Here is a 14,957-nt window from a genome sequence, read left to right as displayed (position 1 = left end):
TTAATCTCATCAAAGATATGATTTGGAAACCTAGTCACAGTTTTCTTATGCTAGCCATTCAAGCATTATGCACTAATATTCTGCTGCCAGTGTAGCAGCAATTAAGGGGGTTCTCTCTACAGAAGGTGGGGGGTGTAGTACATGTTAACGTTGCTGTAAACACCGACAGTGTTTACAGCGAAAACTGTAAATCCAAATGTAAAGAGAGCAATAAGTTTAGAACAGTAACTTACATTTACACAGACTCAGGCCAATTCCAATGTGACGAGAGCCCGACAATTTAAAATGATGTCACTTTGAAGCGTGACGTGAATATTTAAAGTGGCAACGTACCCGGCGTATGATCATGTGATGTAAGTACCCTAGCCCTAATCCTAACCCTAACACTAACCGGGTTAAGTTCATAGTTACATTCCATGATCGTACGCCGGGTTTGTTGCCGCTTTAAATATTCAAGTGGCAGTTCAAAGTGATGTAATTTTAAATTGTCGGCCTCTCCTCACATCAGAAATGGCCTGAGTCTTTGTAAACTTAAGTCACTGTTTTTAACATATCGCTCTCTTTACATTTGGATACTTTATGTTGCTGTAAACACTGTCTGTGTTTATAGTGACATTATGGTGACTACCACCGAAGGTGGGATCTTGGTGAGGCAATGTGAATTTTTATTTTAATCTACCACTTTTATTTTAACTCTCAACTATTTTTTATTTGGTTCACTTTATTATCTATAGGTATTTGGGACAACCATAGACACCAGGTTTGCCCCAGGCTTTGCAAAATTATATATGGACAATTTGAACAACAACACATTTGGGGTGGCCCTTCAGCTGAATCTGGTACCCTATGGCTGCTACATCATTGACCTTTTTATTGTTTGGCAAGGGGACTTTAAGCTGCTTTTACACATATCTAAACTTCAGTGAATTTTTTGGACCCAGCCGTCTCTGTTTAGGGCTCAAAGATTACTGCTTGAAACTATCAATAATTAGTTGGCTCCAACATCTGTCTACATTTTACTATTAGCCATTACAAACCATGACTTAATAATATATCAAAAATGCAAATTAATAAATTGAGGAGGAACTTCACTTTATATTCTACATTCCATTATTAAGAAACAGAGATAATAAACAAATTCAAGGAGAGAGGTTATTCCTCTAGCTTGGTACAGAATGCCTATGTTTACACAGGATCTCTTAATATAGATGCTCTCCTTGTTTCTAAAAACACATAATTCCCAGTATCAAGGGTTAAGGCTAAAATACCATTTGTCTACATGTTTAATACCAAATCTCATTAAATCAGGAAAATTATGAACACAATTTACCATCTTTTGATACCTTGTTCCATCATTTCAGATAAATGAATTGTTGTTTTTAAATCAAACAAAAATTTGAAGACTATATCATCACCATCATCATTACCATTTATTTATATAGCGCCACTAATTCCGCAGCGCTGTACAGAGAACTCATTCACATCCGTCCCTGCCCTATTGAGGCTTACAGTCTAAATTCCCTAACACACACACAGACAGAGAGAGAGAGAGAGACTAGGGTCACTTTTGATAGCAGCCAATTAACCTACTAGTATGTTTTTTTTGGAGTGTGGGAGGAAACCGGAGCACCCGGAGGAAACCTACGCAAACAAGGGGAGAACATACAAACTCCACACTGATAAGGCCATGGTCGGGAATTGAACTCATGACCTCAGCGCTGTGAGGCAGAAGTGCTAACCACTTAGCCACCGTGCTGCCTTACTTTCCTTAAACCTAGTTTCCTTAAACCAGTAAAAGAAACTGAAAATAACAAATGTATGGTTCCCAGATAAACCACACAGTAATTGCAATTGATCTCAATGTAACACATGTGCACACATGGCTAACAAGCTAAAACAGTTACTTCAACATTTTCTTAAGAAAGCTTTATCATTCCTGATTTTTTAAAATATTGATACTTCATATGTGACTTAGCTCTTACAATGTTCCTACTCTTTACAGTACATATATACCATAGCTGAAGAGGCAGTCGATTTAAAAGACTTTGCCTTATTGAGGCTTTCTGGATTATTAAATGACATGCTTAATTTCCACAGGGCCCCAACAAAACATTATAATTCTGTGGATTTGCTTAAACTCGTGATGGCAGTAATATTTTTTTTTTAAACCTTGGAAATATATAACTGTGACTGGATCACTTATAAGTAACGGATGGTATACATTTATTTAAAGGAAATAGCGCAGGGCGGTTATTTATATAATTGCAAATGTACTTATTTTTGATATTGTGTGTATTTTGGGAACAGAAATATCTTTATTTCTGAGGCCAAGAGAGAAAATTAGTTTTTTGTTTTAACGTTGCTAGAGGAAATCTCCAATTAGGCATATGTGGGGAGGGAGTCTGATAGCAGGTAATGTTAACTAAGTCTTTTGAGATGAAGTGTCAAATGCCTGCTCTGGCAGAAGGCCTGGCAGGTTCCCGTTACTGTGTGCCTTTTTGTCCAGAGTGTTAGAACCTATTTGAACACTGTACACAGCATGTGTTGCAGGAAATCACAGCAAGGATTATAGGATATCACATATAAGTGTAAATATTGTTAGCTTTGCATTGAAGATAAATCCATGTTTGGGTAAACAAATTGCATCCTGATTCTAAAAATAGCTCAGACCTCAAGGGGGCTGGCTTACCCTTTGAGGCTGTGTCCAGATCTGTATAAAAAGCACTGACTTGTATTGAAAATTGTTCTTCTGTTTCCATCTGACCTGAACACTTATATCTTCAATCAGTGTGACTTCAAATAAACATCACTTGCTTCAAAGACCTGCTTGAAAACATCTTCCATGCTGAAAATCCTGTGACCTACAGAATAATCTCAAAATCTAATCCGTTTCTGGCTGTCTGAGGTTTGGACCCAGCATCCCAGCACCACCACTCTACCCACTACCCAGCAGCTTTGGCCAGTGTGATAGGCCAGGGGGGATGCATCCACAGCAACCCTGTTCTTTAGGAAGAGGCCAGGAGTACCAACCCAGGTACACCAGTAATGGGATACATTAGCAGCGTCAGTTATCCAGAAGAAACCCGGTTCTGGATGCCGGTAAAGGAGTCCGGTGGTGGCAGCATTTGTAAGCCCCTCCTACTGCTGTGATAACGAAAGGGAGCGGTGACAGCCCCCGGTTCCCAGCAACAACAGACAGGGTGGCATAAGCGGTCCATCCTGTCACAATTATTTTTATTCTTCATATGCTTCATTTATTCACATTTCATAAGACTATAAAAATAATTTGATATGTGTTTTATATTCTTATGACTTGGCTTTCTAATTTATTTGCTATGCTTTTTATTTTTTAAAAAAATGTACATGTTTATTATTTTGCGTTTCTTATTATGGTTACACTGTACATTTATTTAGTGACTACACTCTATATTTATGTCATGACTTCACTGTATATTTATGTCATTGCTACACTGTGGGCCTGATTCATCTTCGGACACAACCTGGACACAACTTACAATTTCCTCTCTATTCGGATTTATTACTAATTCACATCTAAACGCACACTTTATTATTTTTAAACACTCATGAATCCTGAAAATTACATCATTATTTGCATAATTTGCTTAGAAAAAAAAACATACACAAAGTTTTTTTTAAACTGCAATCTTTTAATAAACATTAAATCCATCACATAGCTCTCTTTCCCTCTCTCTCTCTGTGTATATATATATATATATATATATATATATATATATATATATATAAATATATATATAATTTTGTTTTTGCTATTTTTTCAATGAGAATGTACAGGTGGCCGTTGCTTCTGCACCTGTAAAAACAAATTACACTAGCCAGAGGACTGCATTTTGGATGCCCATGCAGATGTTTTGTGGGGGGTTGCTTTACTTAAGGGCAAACAATTATTAGGCTCATTAAGTCATACAACTGTATAACAGCATTCTTTGCTTGGCAAATAGAGATTTAGCAAATAAATGATTTCTGAGGCCTATAGTTTCATGCTAAAAAGAAACCCCTAAAACATACTTTTAGATACTTACAAGATACATACATTCTTCTTCAGAGGCCTGGGATGGGCTCCCTGTCTCCTTAAGTTGGGACTCCAGGGGCTCCTCAAGGGGTCCCTCCAGGGGCTTTACCATGGGCTCCAGAGTTTCCTCAAGGGGTTCCTCCAGAGGCTCCTTCAGGGGCTCCATGGTTCCCTCAAGGGGTTCTGCCAGGGGCTTCTCCTCTGTCTCCTCCTTGGCTCCCTCTCTGACCTCCTCCCTCGCCTTATGTTGGCGGTGGCGATGGCAGTGTTCTGTTTGAAGAAATATTTGACATTAGTATTTTAATAAATATTATCTCTCTCTCCCTATAGTTATAGATAGATACATAGATATAATGTAAGGCTTAATTTTTTCTTATTAAGCACCACACATAAAGCATTACTCCACCATTGCCAACATACAATCAGCTCTTCACAATTTGCATATGGACGTAGGAGGTTTATTAAAATGTAATTGTCCTGTAAACACATACTGATACTGACACATCACTATTACATAACAGGCCTTGTACTTTGTATAATGAAAGTTATTAAAAGCCACATTACTATCTACAATACTTTCTCTTCTACACTGGGATGTATATATTTATTTGTAATTGTGAACTAATGTCTGATAAGCTCCCCCCTAATATCTGCATGGAGCTCCTGTAGAGGTCACCCCAGTGGTGCTGAAGTTGAGCAATTTTTACAATTACATTATGCTCAGACATTAGCTCAATGGCCACCTTCTTTCAATATTGTCAAACATACACATCTTGTGCAAGGCATCGGCAGGGGCGCGAGGTGGGGGGTGGAGCTAATTCTGATTACTGGGCCCGGGTATGCCAGGGTGCCTGCGCCCGCACTGCAGACTAGCAATATTTTTTTTTTCTTTTACTAATTTTTTTATTTTCTGCTGGTTTTTTTTGTTTCCTGGTAAGGGAAAGGGGCGAGTGGGTGTCCCGCAGGCAGTCTACGCGATAACTGCATAGGCTATCAAGTCGCATACAATGTGCTGTGACAGTAAGCAGGGACCGCACAGGCTGCATCCATCTCCCCTAGGCAGATCCCTGTCACTGTGACACAGTGCAGGTGGGCTTGCTAAATATCTTCATGTTCCTGTGTGCTGTGCAGAGGGGAAAAAGATAAGAGAAAGGGGTGATGTGATGGGGAGGGGGCATGTGTTATTAAAGCTGTTGGGCAGAGAGGGGGCTTGTGTGACTAAAGCTGCAGGGTAGAGAGGGGACATGTGTGACTAAATCTGCTGGGCAGAGAGGGGCATGTGTCACTAAAGGTGCTGGGCAGAGAGGGGGCATGTGTGACTAAAGCTGCTGGGCAGAGAGGGGCATGTGTCACTAAAGCTGCTGGGCAGAGAGGGGACATGTGTGACTAAATCTGCTGGGCAGAGAGGGGCATGTGTCACTAAAGCTGCTGGGCAGAGAGGGGGCATGTGTGACTAAAGCTGCTGGGCAGAGAGGGGACATGTGTGATAAAAGGTGCTGGGCAGAGAGGGGACATGTGTGACTAAAGCTGCTGGGCAGAGAGGGGGCATGTGTGACTAAAGCTGCTGGGCAGAGAGGGGGCATGTGTGAGAAAAGCTGCTGGGCAGAGAGGGGTCATGTGTGACTAAAGCTGCAGGGCAGAGAGGGGGTATGTGTGAGTAAAGCTGCTGGGCAGACGGGGAGATGTGTGAGTAAATCTGCTGGGCAGAGAGGGGGCATGTGTGACTATTGCTGCTGGGCAGAGAGGGGGCATGTGTAACTAAAGCTGCTGGAAATAAAAGGGCATGTGAGACTAAAGCTGCTGGGCAGAGAGAGTGCATGTGTGACTAAGGGTGCTGGGCAGAGACAGGCATGTGTGACTGAAGGTGCTGGGCAGAGAGGGTATGTGTGACTAAAGCTGTATACATTTCCCATGTGAAATACTACTGTGTGCATTGAATCTTATTAGTTAACTGATCAGCTTATATAATGCTAACATTTATATTTGTGTGTGTCACTAATTTGCCTGTTTTTTTGTACCACTAAATACACTGATCTGAAATAAAATGGTTTCCTGGTTTCTTTGTACAATTTTTAATTTTTTTTGTGCTTGAAAAAGTCTGTGTATCAGACAAAACGCGTCGCTTCTGCTAATGTTGCCCGTGTAAATTAGGCCACGATGTGCTCTCCGCAAATTTATTAAAGGTGCATCGCAGCAGATATCATTGATATCTGCTGCTTTGCACTCCTGATCGTTTTTGCGAGCAGTCACCATTCAACAGAATGGTGACTGCTCCTGGCCGCAATCTAACAAGTCCCGAAAAAATGTTTTTTTCGGGAACTTGTTGTGTTAATGTACGTCAGCTGAGGCTGGCGTACATCATCCGAAATGCTGGTAAAACTTCTGTTCTTCGGTATGTCCAGCTCTGCTCCGGAGAGCAGATCTGGACAGCGCATGGGCAGGGAGTGATCTTGCGATCCCTCCCTGTCACTCTCTCTGGACGGCACATGCGCAGTAGCACGAAGAAGAGAAAGTACACCGAAGAGGAGGAGATCCGGAGCCAGCGCGACCAAAGAGGCAGTGGTGAGTATGTTTTTTTTTAACACAGAAACAGCAGTTTTTCGGAACTACTGTTTCTGTGTTCCATTTTTCATAAATTTGAGAAATACATCAATCCTTATCCATGCGATAAGGATTGATAAGTATTTCTCGTTTTGCCCGATAAATGATAAATGTGCCCCTATTTATGCTTTATATCTGGAGCCTACGGTAAGGAGTTCACTCACTTTTCCTGCCGCTAAGAGGACACTTACCATCTGCTGGCTGTAATCACGGAACCATTTAAATTCCTGGAGGTATGTGGACTTTTATTTAAAGGTAGCCGCTGAAGCAGTAAGAAGCTGTATCCCCGCTGTAAGTTTGATATACCCGTTGTGGTTCCACACTCGCGGTCTTCAATACACATAAGCCGCGGCTGCGGTAAGAAGTTCCACTCACAATCCCTTCACTCAATGGGGTGATTATATGACTATATACCAGTCACAATTACCGTCTGGTCTCATTGAGAACGGCTCTCAGGATAAGTTTTATAAAGAACATTTCTTTTTGCATATACATGTATTTTTTCAAATCATTATCAGGACGTTTTTTTCTAAATATAGAATAAACAAAACTCAATTATCATATTTTACCAGCTGGCTATACACAGTTTCTATATATCTATATCTATTCAAGGTTTCATTTGTTCTCCATCTATTTATTTATTTTTTATTACAATTCAATTGAGGTCATGTGGTCTGTTTTTTTATTGAACTTATGTTTGAGTTCTTTATTCTTACTTATGAAGGGCTAGTATCTATAAATATCTATATTGTATGCCATAGGAACTGTGTTTTTTTACTGTTTTGATGTACTTATTTTGTATATTTGTACTACATCCATAGTAAATGCTCAATTAGGTACTTCTGCGCAACTCTTTGTTTTCCTTTTTTGCTATATTTGTATGGAGGTTTTACACTGCCTCCCTTTTGAGTAGCTGCATTTGATATCTAGGAGATATTGTTTTAATATAGACGCTTATGCCCTATACTAGCACCAGAGATTAAGTTTGTTTTGTTGTTTACAATGGAGGACCAGGAACAATGTCATCTTCAGGGGCAGGCTGGGCTTGGGGGCAGGGGGGCATCTGTCCCTGGGTCGGTCCCATAGTGAGCTACCTTGGGCTGGGTCACTGGGCCACCTACATTTTTTTTCCTTTAAAATGTTCCTAATAGGCTACTGAGACGAGACCTGTCCCCCGGGTGAAAATTTGCCAGTCCTCCCTGGTCATCTTCTTCTGGCCAGCAGCCTCAGCCTGCTTCACCTATGAAACCCCAATCTAGATTGCAATATTGTGAAATATCACACACAGAGCTATCATCATCATCACCATTTATGTATATAGCGCCACTGATTCCGCAGCACTGTACAGAGAACTCATTCTCTGTCCCATTGGAGCTTACAGTCTAAATTCCCTAACATACACACAGACAGACAGACAGAGAGACAGAGAGAGAGAGACTAGGGCAGTGGTTCCCAAACTTTTTCAGTTCGCGACACCCTTAGAGTCTCCACAATTTTTTCAAGGCACCCCTTCATAATAATTACTGAGCAGTACCGTTTTATAAGTAGGTGGGTCAAAATAATGTAATAAGTATTTAGGTCAGAACAGAAATACTTAGTAAGTTATTTGCAAAAATAATGCACATAAATCAAAGGGAAAAGAATATTTTTAGATTTTTTCTTTCAATTATATTTCTGGCAAGGAATAATTTACAGCTAATACTAAGAGGAATAAGATCAAACCAAATAAAACAACAACATGTACAAAAATCACCCCTGGGAGCCGCGACGCACTCTTTGGGTGCCGCTGTACACTTTGGGAGTCGGTGCAGGCAAATTCAGAAGTGTTAAATAGTTAACAGACAAAGAGGAGTGCTCCATTGCTAAGAGTCATTGCTGAAATACAAATAGGAGGGCTATCAGGCTTGTCTTCTGAATTTGCAGGCAAATTCTACTGCGTTAAATAGGTAAGAGAGAAAGAGGAGTGCTCCATTGCTAAGAGTCATTGCTGAAATAGAAATTATAGGGCTGGCTGACTTGGTCTAAATCTGCAGTTACATTTTACTGTACCATAGCTCACTCAGAAACAAGAGAGATGGCAGGGTTCAGTGCTGAAACAGAAATTGTAATAATAGGGCTGTCAGTGTTCTTCAAAGTTTCCAGTGACATTGTATTGTGCCATAGCTTATACAGAAACAGGAGGGGTGACATTGTTGCTGTCACTCTCCAGTCACAGTCATGATGATACTAATCCCTCTACCTCATGTGCTAAAGCCTATGTTCAAGTGCATAGTAGTGAGTCAGCGAAACAAAAATGAAAATAAAAAGCTTGTACCTTTTTAAAGAAAAAAAAAACCTCTCTTAAAAAAGGTGAAAGTTTACTGTAGAAAAACATAAAATTGCCAAGATACCATTCTACCTAAAATATTACCAGGCATACCAGCATCAGGTAGCTCCCTTCTCTTAGCTAGATTTCTGCACCTGCAATCTACACTGTCATCATATTCACCCTCATCATTGTGTACATCTTCCTCAAACAATACTAATTCATCCCTGCTGGAATCCACCATCACAGAAGTCTGTGTACTTTGATGCAATTGCCAATAATGGCCTTCCTCATGGAATTTGTAGTTCATTTTATGGCAGAGCTGTCACGATTGTTGGGCATTCTTTTAGAGCAGAGCAAATGTCAAAATGTTGTGCTGACTCATCTGCATCTCCACTGGGTCTCTTGGGAAAGCTAAGTTTTTTCCGAGAAGCAGTTGCCAGAGAAACTGAAGGAGGAGACGTCGTTACAAGATGTTGATAGCTCTTTGATCCTGGCGAAGGAAATTAAGTCCTAGATCTACAATTACAATATAGTTAGCGGATTTGCTTAGTTTAATTTCATCCTTCAATTTATCTAGCTGCTTCTCAAAAAGTATAATTAAGGCAATCACTTGACTCAAGCTAACCAGGTCTGCACTCTCTTCACAGATGACTACTTCGCTGGATTAAAGCACATTCCCCTCAAATTCTAGTCTTCTTGCAGCTGCTGCATTCTCCTACATGCTGTTGCAGAATCCCCAAAAATTAGCCTAAAGTCTGTGATCCGCTTTGCAACTGGGTGACAGCTTTCTTACTTACTTCCTCTAGCAAAAGATTGTTTAACAGTCAATTGTTGCAAACTACTAGCAGTATTCTTCTTGGTTTAATATCGACCCCCAGCAGCAGCAGCGGGACTAACGCTCAACAATTATTCAGAGCAATCATGGTTAGTGGAGGAGTCATCTAGCCATAGCAACTTGGATGCAGGACTAATTCCCATCACTTGTGAGGATATTGATAATGAAGGTGTTTGGGGGTGTAGATTGCAGGTGCTGGGATCTAGATGAGAGAAAGGAGGTAGATGATGCTGGACTGCTTGTTGTTATTTTTCTAACATAAGTTTCTGATTTTCCCAACAGCTTTCCATGAACTTGATTCAAATGTCGTAACATGCATGAGGATCCTAGACGGTTAAGGTACCTACCTCTACTGAGTGTGGCTTTACAAATGCTACAAATGGCTAGACAACTGTTGTCAGGATTTGTGTAAAAATAATTGCACACATAAGAGGTGGAATTTTGGTCTTTTGCCCAGGCATGACAATGGCCTTTTTCTTATAACTGGCAAGAACTGCTGCAATCTTTGTTTGAAAGTGTATGAAAAAATACAGATCCAAAACCAAAACCAAAAAACACGAGGGTGGTTTTGCTAAAACCAAAACACGAAGCTAATCCAGATCCAAAACCAAAACCACTTCATGGAGGTCAGTGAGCATCTCTAATTCTGGGTCTGAATCAAATCAGGACGCAAAATGTATGTATTCTCCATGTTTAAAAAGAGCACACAACTGTTGCGTAGTTCTGCTTGTATTCAAATCCACACATTTTGTAGCATACATTAATAAGCTTGCAATTATGTTATATAAATTTTTGAAGTATATTATGGTGCAGTTGCCCTATTTTTACTACATGCATATTTGCAATGAATTCGCATCAGAACACAAATAAATGTATTTCCTCAATTACCTTTATTAGTTAAAGATGCTGTTGTTTCCTGACAATTATCTAATATTAAACCTTTCACTACATTACCTATTTCACCTCCACTATTGCTAACAATTACCCTTTTATCAAAGCCTGTACTATCAAATATATATTATTAATAAAAAAGTAACATTTCAGGAAAATAAAAACCACACAATTTTTATAATTAAATATTACTTTTATAAAATCAGAAATTCAAACAATAATATTTGATATTTATTTTATTGTAAGTTATATTTTTTATATTTGTTTACATTTTCTGAACCAAGTTATGTACAAACTGCACTTTAGAATGAGTATTATATAGTCTTCTAGTCCACGTTGCCTCTTTGCCAACTACAACTCACTTCTCTGCCCGCCTGCACATCACCCCCCTTCTTCCTTCACAGCCCATGATTTTGCCACCTACTTCAAAGAAAAGTCAACACCATTCAACAAGATATTTGCTGTGTGCATGGCTAGTCTTTTTTTTTTACTTTTACTGATGACTATTACTTCCTTTAAGCAAATTAGCTGTGGAAAGCACCATTCTAGCACAAACAGCATATTTTACAGAAAATACAATAGCTCATTATCTGTATATTTACATCTTGTGGCATTATGTAGCAATATGACTAATGTAACTTTCAGAGCTGTATCATGAAGTTTCCTTTGTGAGCATACCTGCAACATTACATGTATGTAACAGATCTCCTATACATGGGTAGAATGTCCTATTTGACACTATTGATTACAACACTCGGAACCTGTCTGATAAGATTTGTCACATTTCTGAACAAAAATTATAGTTTAGTGTCGTGATCACTGTCTAGTCAGGATAATTATGAGAATAATATGATAATGTTGTCATGATCTAACCTATCTATCCTAAAATCTAAATTTACTTTAACCAAAATCTTTGCCAGCAAATCACTATGCGTAAGCAGAAGACCAATAAAACATTTTTCATTGCTCAGTTAAGAGGACTAAAAATGTGTGTGTCTCCGATTATAAGTATATACTTGGAGAATATATCTCCAGTGTATTCTCCTTATAGGAAAGCAATCATTGTGAAGACTTCTGTAGACATTTGCAACCTCTACAAGCAGCAAAATAGCATTTGATAATGATGTGTACACGCATCATAAATGATAATGTATCTCCTTTCATAATACCCAAATTTGGGAAAGTTTCCTATATCTAACTACAGGAAATTATGCAATGTTTAGTGGAAGCAATTCCATATTTCTGTTATGTTCGATGAGTGAGTTAAGTTACTTTTAAGAACCCATTACTAGTACTACTTGGATAATAGTGCAATAAATACCAGCATACCAGTGTATCTATTTCAGTGATGTCACAGGTGGCAGATGGTTGGGCAAGAAAGAAAAGGTTTAAAAAGCATGAAATGATCTGGGAAAATTGACAGTTTTGGAGATCAATATGCAACTGTCACATGTCACACATGCCTAGGTGGGTGATATACAGTCAAGTCCATAAATATTGGGACATCGACACAATTCTCATATTTTGGGCTCTATACATCACCACAATGGATTTGAAATGAAACGAACAAGATGTGCTTTAACTGCAGACTTTCAGCTTTAATTTGAGGGTATTTACATCCAAATCAGGTGAACGGTGTAGGAATTACAACGGTTTCTATATGTGCCTCCCCCTTTTTAAGGGACCAAAAGTAATGGGACAATCGACTCCAAAGCTATTTCATGGACATGTGTGGGCTATTCCCTCGTTATTTAATCATCAATTATGCAGGTAAAAGGTCTGGTGTTAATTCTAGGTGTGACATTTGCATTTGGAATCTGTTGCTGTCGACTCTCAATATGAGATCCAAAGAGCGGTCACTATCAGTGAAGCAAGCCATCATTAGGCTGAAAAATCAAAACAAACCCATCAGAGAGATAACAAAAACATTAGGTGTGGCCAAATCAACTGTTTGGAACATTCTTAAAAAGAAAGAGCGAACCGGAGAGCTCAGCAACACCAAAAGACTCGGAAGACCACAGAAAACAACTGTGGTGGATGAAGAAAAACTCCTTCACAACAGTTAGCCAAATCAAGAACACTCTCCAGGAGTTAGTTGTATATGTGTCAAAGTCAACAATCAATAGAAGACTTCACAAGAGTGAATATAGAGGGTTCACCACAAGATGTAAACCATTTGTGAGCCACAAAAACAGGAAGACCAGATTAGAGTTTGGCAAACAACATCTAAAAAGCCATTACAGTTCTGGAACAACATCCTATGAACAGTTGAGACAAAGATCAACTTGTACCAGAATGATGAGAAGAGTATGGAGAAGGAAAGGAACTGCTCATGATCCAAAACATACCACCTCCTCAGTGAAGCATGGTGGTGGTAGTGTCATGGCGTGGGCATGTATGGCTGCCAATGGAACTGGTTCCCTTGTATTTATTGATGATGTGACTGCTGACAAAAGCAGCAGGATGAATTCTGAAGTGTTTCGGGCAATATTATCTGCTCATATTCAGTCAAATGCTTCAGAACTCATTGGACAGCGCTTCACAGTGCAGATGAAAAATGACCCGAAGCATACTGCAAAAGCAACAAAAGAGTTTTTTAAGGCTAACAAGTGGAATGTTATGCAATGGCCAAGTCAATCACCTGACCTGAATCGGATTGAGCATACATTTCACTTGATGAAGACAAAACTGAAGGGAAAATACACCAAGAACAAGCAGGAACTGAAGACATTTGCAGTAGAGGCCTGGCAGAGCATAACCAGGGATGAAACCCAGCATCTGGTGATGTCTATGTGTTCCAGACTTCAGGCTGTAATTGACATCAAAGGATTTGCAACAAAGTATTAAAAAGTGAAAGTCTGATGTAGGACTGTTTAGTTTGTCCCATTACTTTTGGTCCTTTAAAAAGTGGGAGGCACATATAGAAACCGTTGTAATTCCTACACTGTCAGTGGTGCACACAGGGGGGGTTTCTGGGTCCCCCCCCCTCCACTAAAAAGTGCCCTACATATCGGCACTGTAGTATACAGCAGCCGCGGCGCTGTCTAAGAAGCGTACACGGCGGTGCTGTATTGTGTACAGCACCGCCGCGGACGCTTCTTTGACAGCGCCACGGCTGCTGTATACTACAATGCAGCCGAAACGGAGCGGCAGGTCTCTAGGATTTTTTTTTTTACGGGGGTGGAGGAAACCCCCCCCCCCCAAAAAAAAAATCCTCCGTGCGCCCCTGACTGTTCACCTGATTTGCATGTAAATTCCCTCAAATTAAAGCTAAAAGTCTGCAGTTAAAGCACATCTTGCTTGTTTCATTTCAAATCCATTGTGGTGGTGTACAGAGCACAAAATATGAGAATTGTATCGATGTCCCAATATTTATGGACTTGACTGTATAACCCATGCTTACTGTGCCTAGTTCAAATTTGACAGGAAGGATCCCTCTTTATTTATATTAAATGAAAAAAACACATTATTGTACTAACCACTTATTCCAATATACCCTATCCAGCTTATTGAACTATAAGGAATGAGCCCCATGTGTACTAGTAATATCCCTAACATTTTAAATATATTGGTTTATATGCACTAGAGATGCTCACTGACCCCTGTGTTTTGGTTTTGTTTTTGGTTTTGGATCTGGATTACCGTCATGTTTTGGTTTTGCAAAACCGCCATTGTGTGTTTTGGTTTTGTTTGGTTTTGTTTTGCTATTTTGTCGAAAAATCAATGTTTTTGGACATAAAATAACCAAATTTAGTGCTTCACCTGTTTCTTGAATAAGTAATGTAATTGTAAAGCTAATAAATTATCAAAAAAACTGTTTAATTCCTGGTATGCCTTCATTAATTCTACACACAAACCAGATTGTCTTCCTCTCCATCTATGGATATTGGCAATGCAGCCATCGTCTTTGAGTGTATATTACACCCTACAATTATAGATAATTATGTAAAGAAATGGACAAAGGCAGTTTGGTTTCTGTCTCTATAGGCGCCCCTCCAGTTGTAGAAAACACCAAAAAATCAGCTGTTACAGACTGTACAATATTAATGGAAATGGACAAAGCTAGTTTGGGCTCAGTGTGTGTATGATACCCTACCCATAATGAGAAATTACAGCAGCCTTTCAAGACGGTACGTGATATGGATATGGAAATGCCCCAAGTCCCTATCCTCTTTGGGTGTAGATTGCACCCTACACTTAAATAGAAAGTTTTAAAAACATGTTATTGTCATCATCTGGAGCTTCATCCTCACCCTCATCAGTGTGTACGT

The sequence above is a fragment of the Mixophyes fleayi genome, chromosome 1, assembly GCF_038048845.1.
Source record: "Mixophyes fleayi isolate aMixFle1 chromosome 1, aMixFle1.hap1, whole genome shotgun sequence".
In the NCBI taxonomy this organism is placed as follows: domain Eukaryota; kingdom Metazoa; phylum Chordata; class Amphibia; order Anura; family Limnodynastidae; genus Mixophyes; species Mixophyes fleayi.
Note: the sequence above shows the minus strand (reverse complement) of the source record.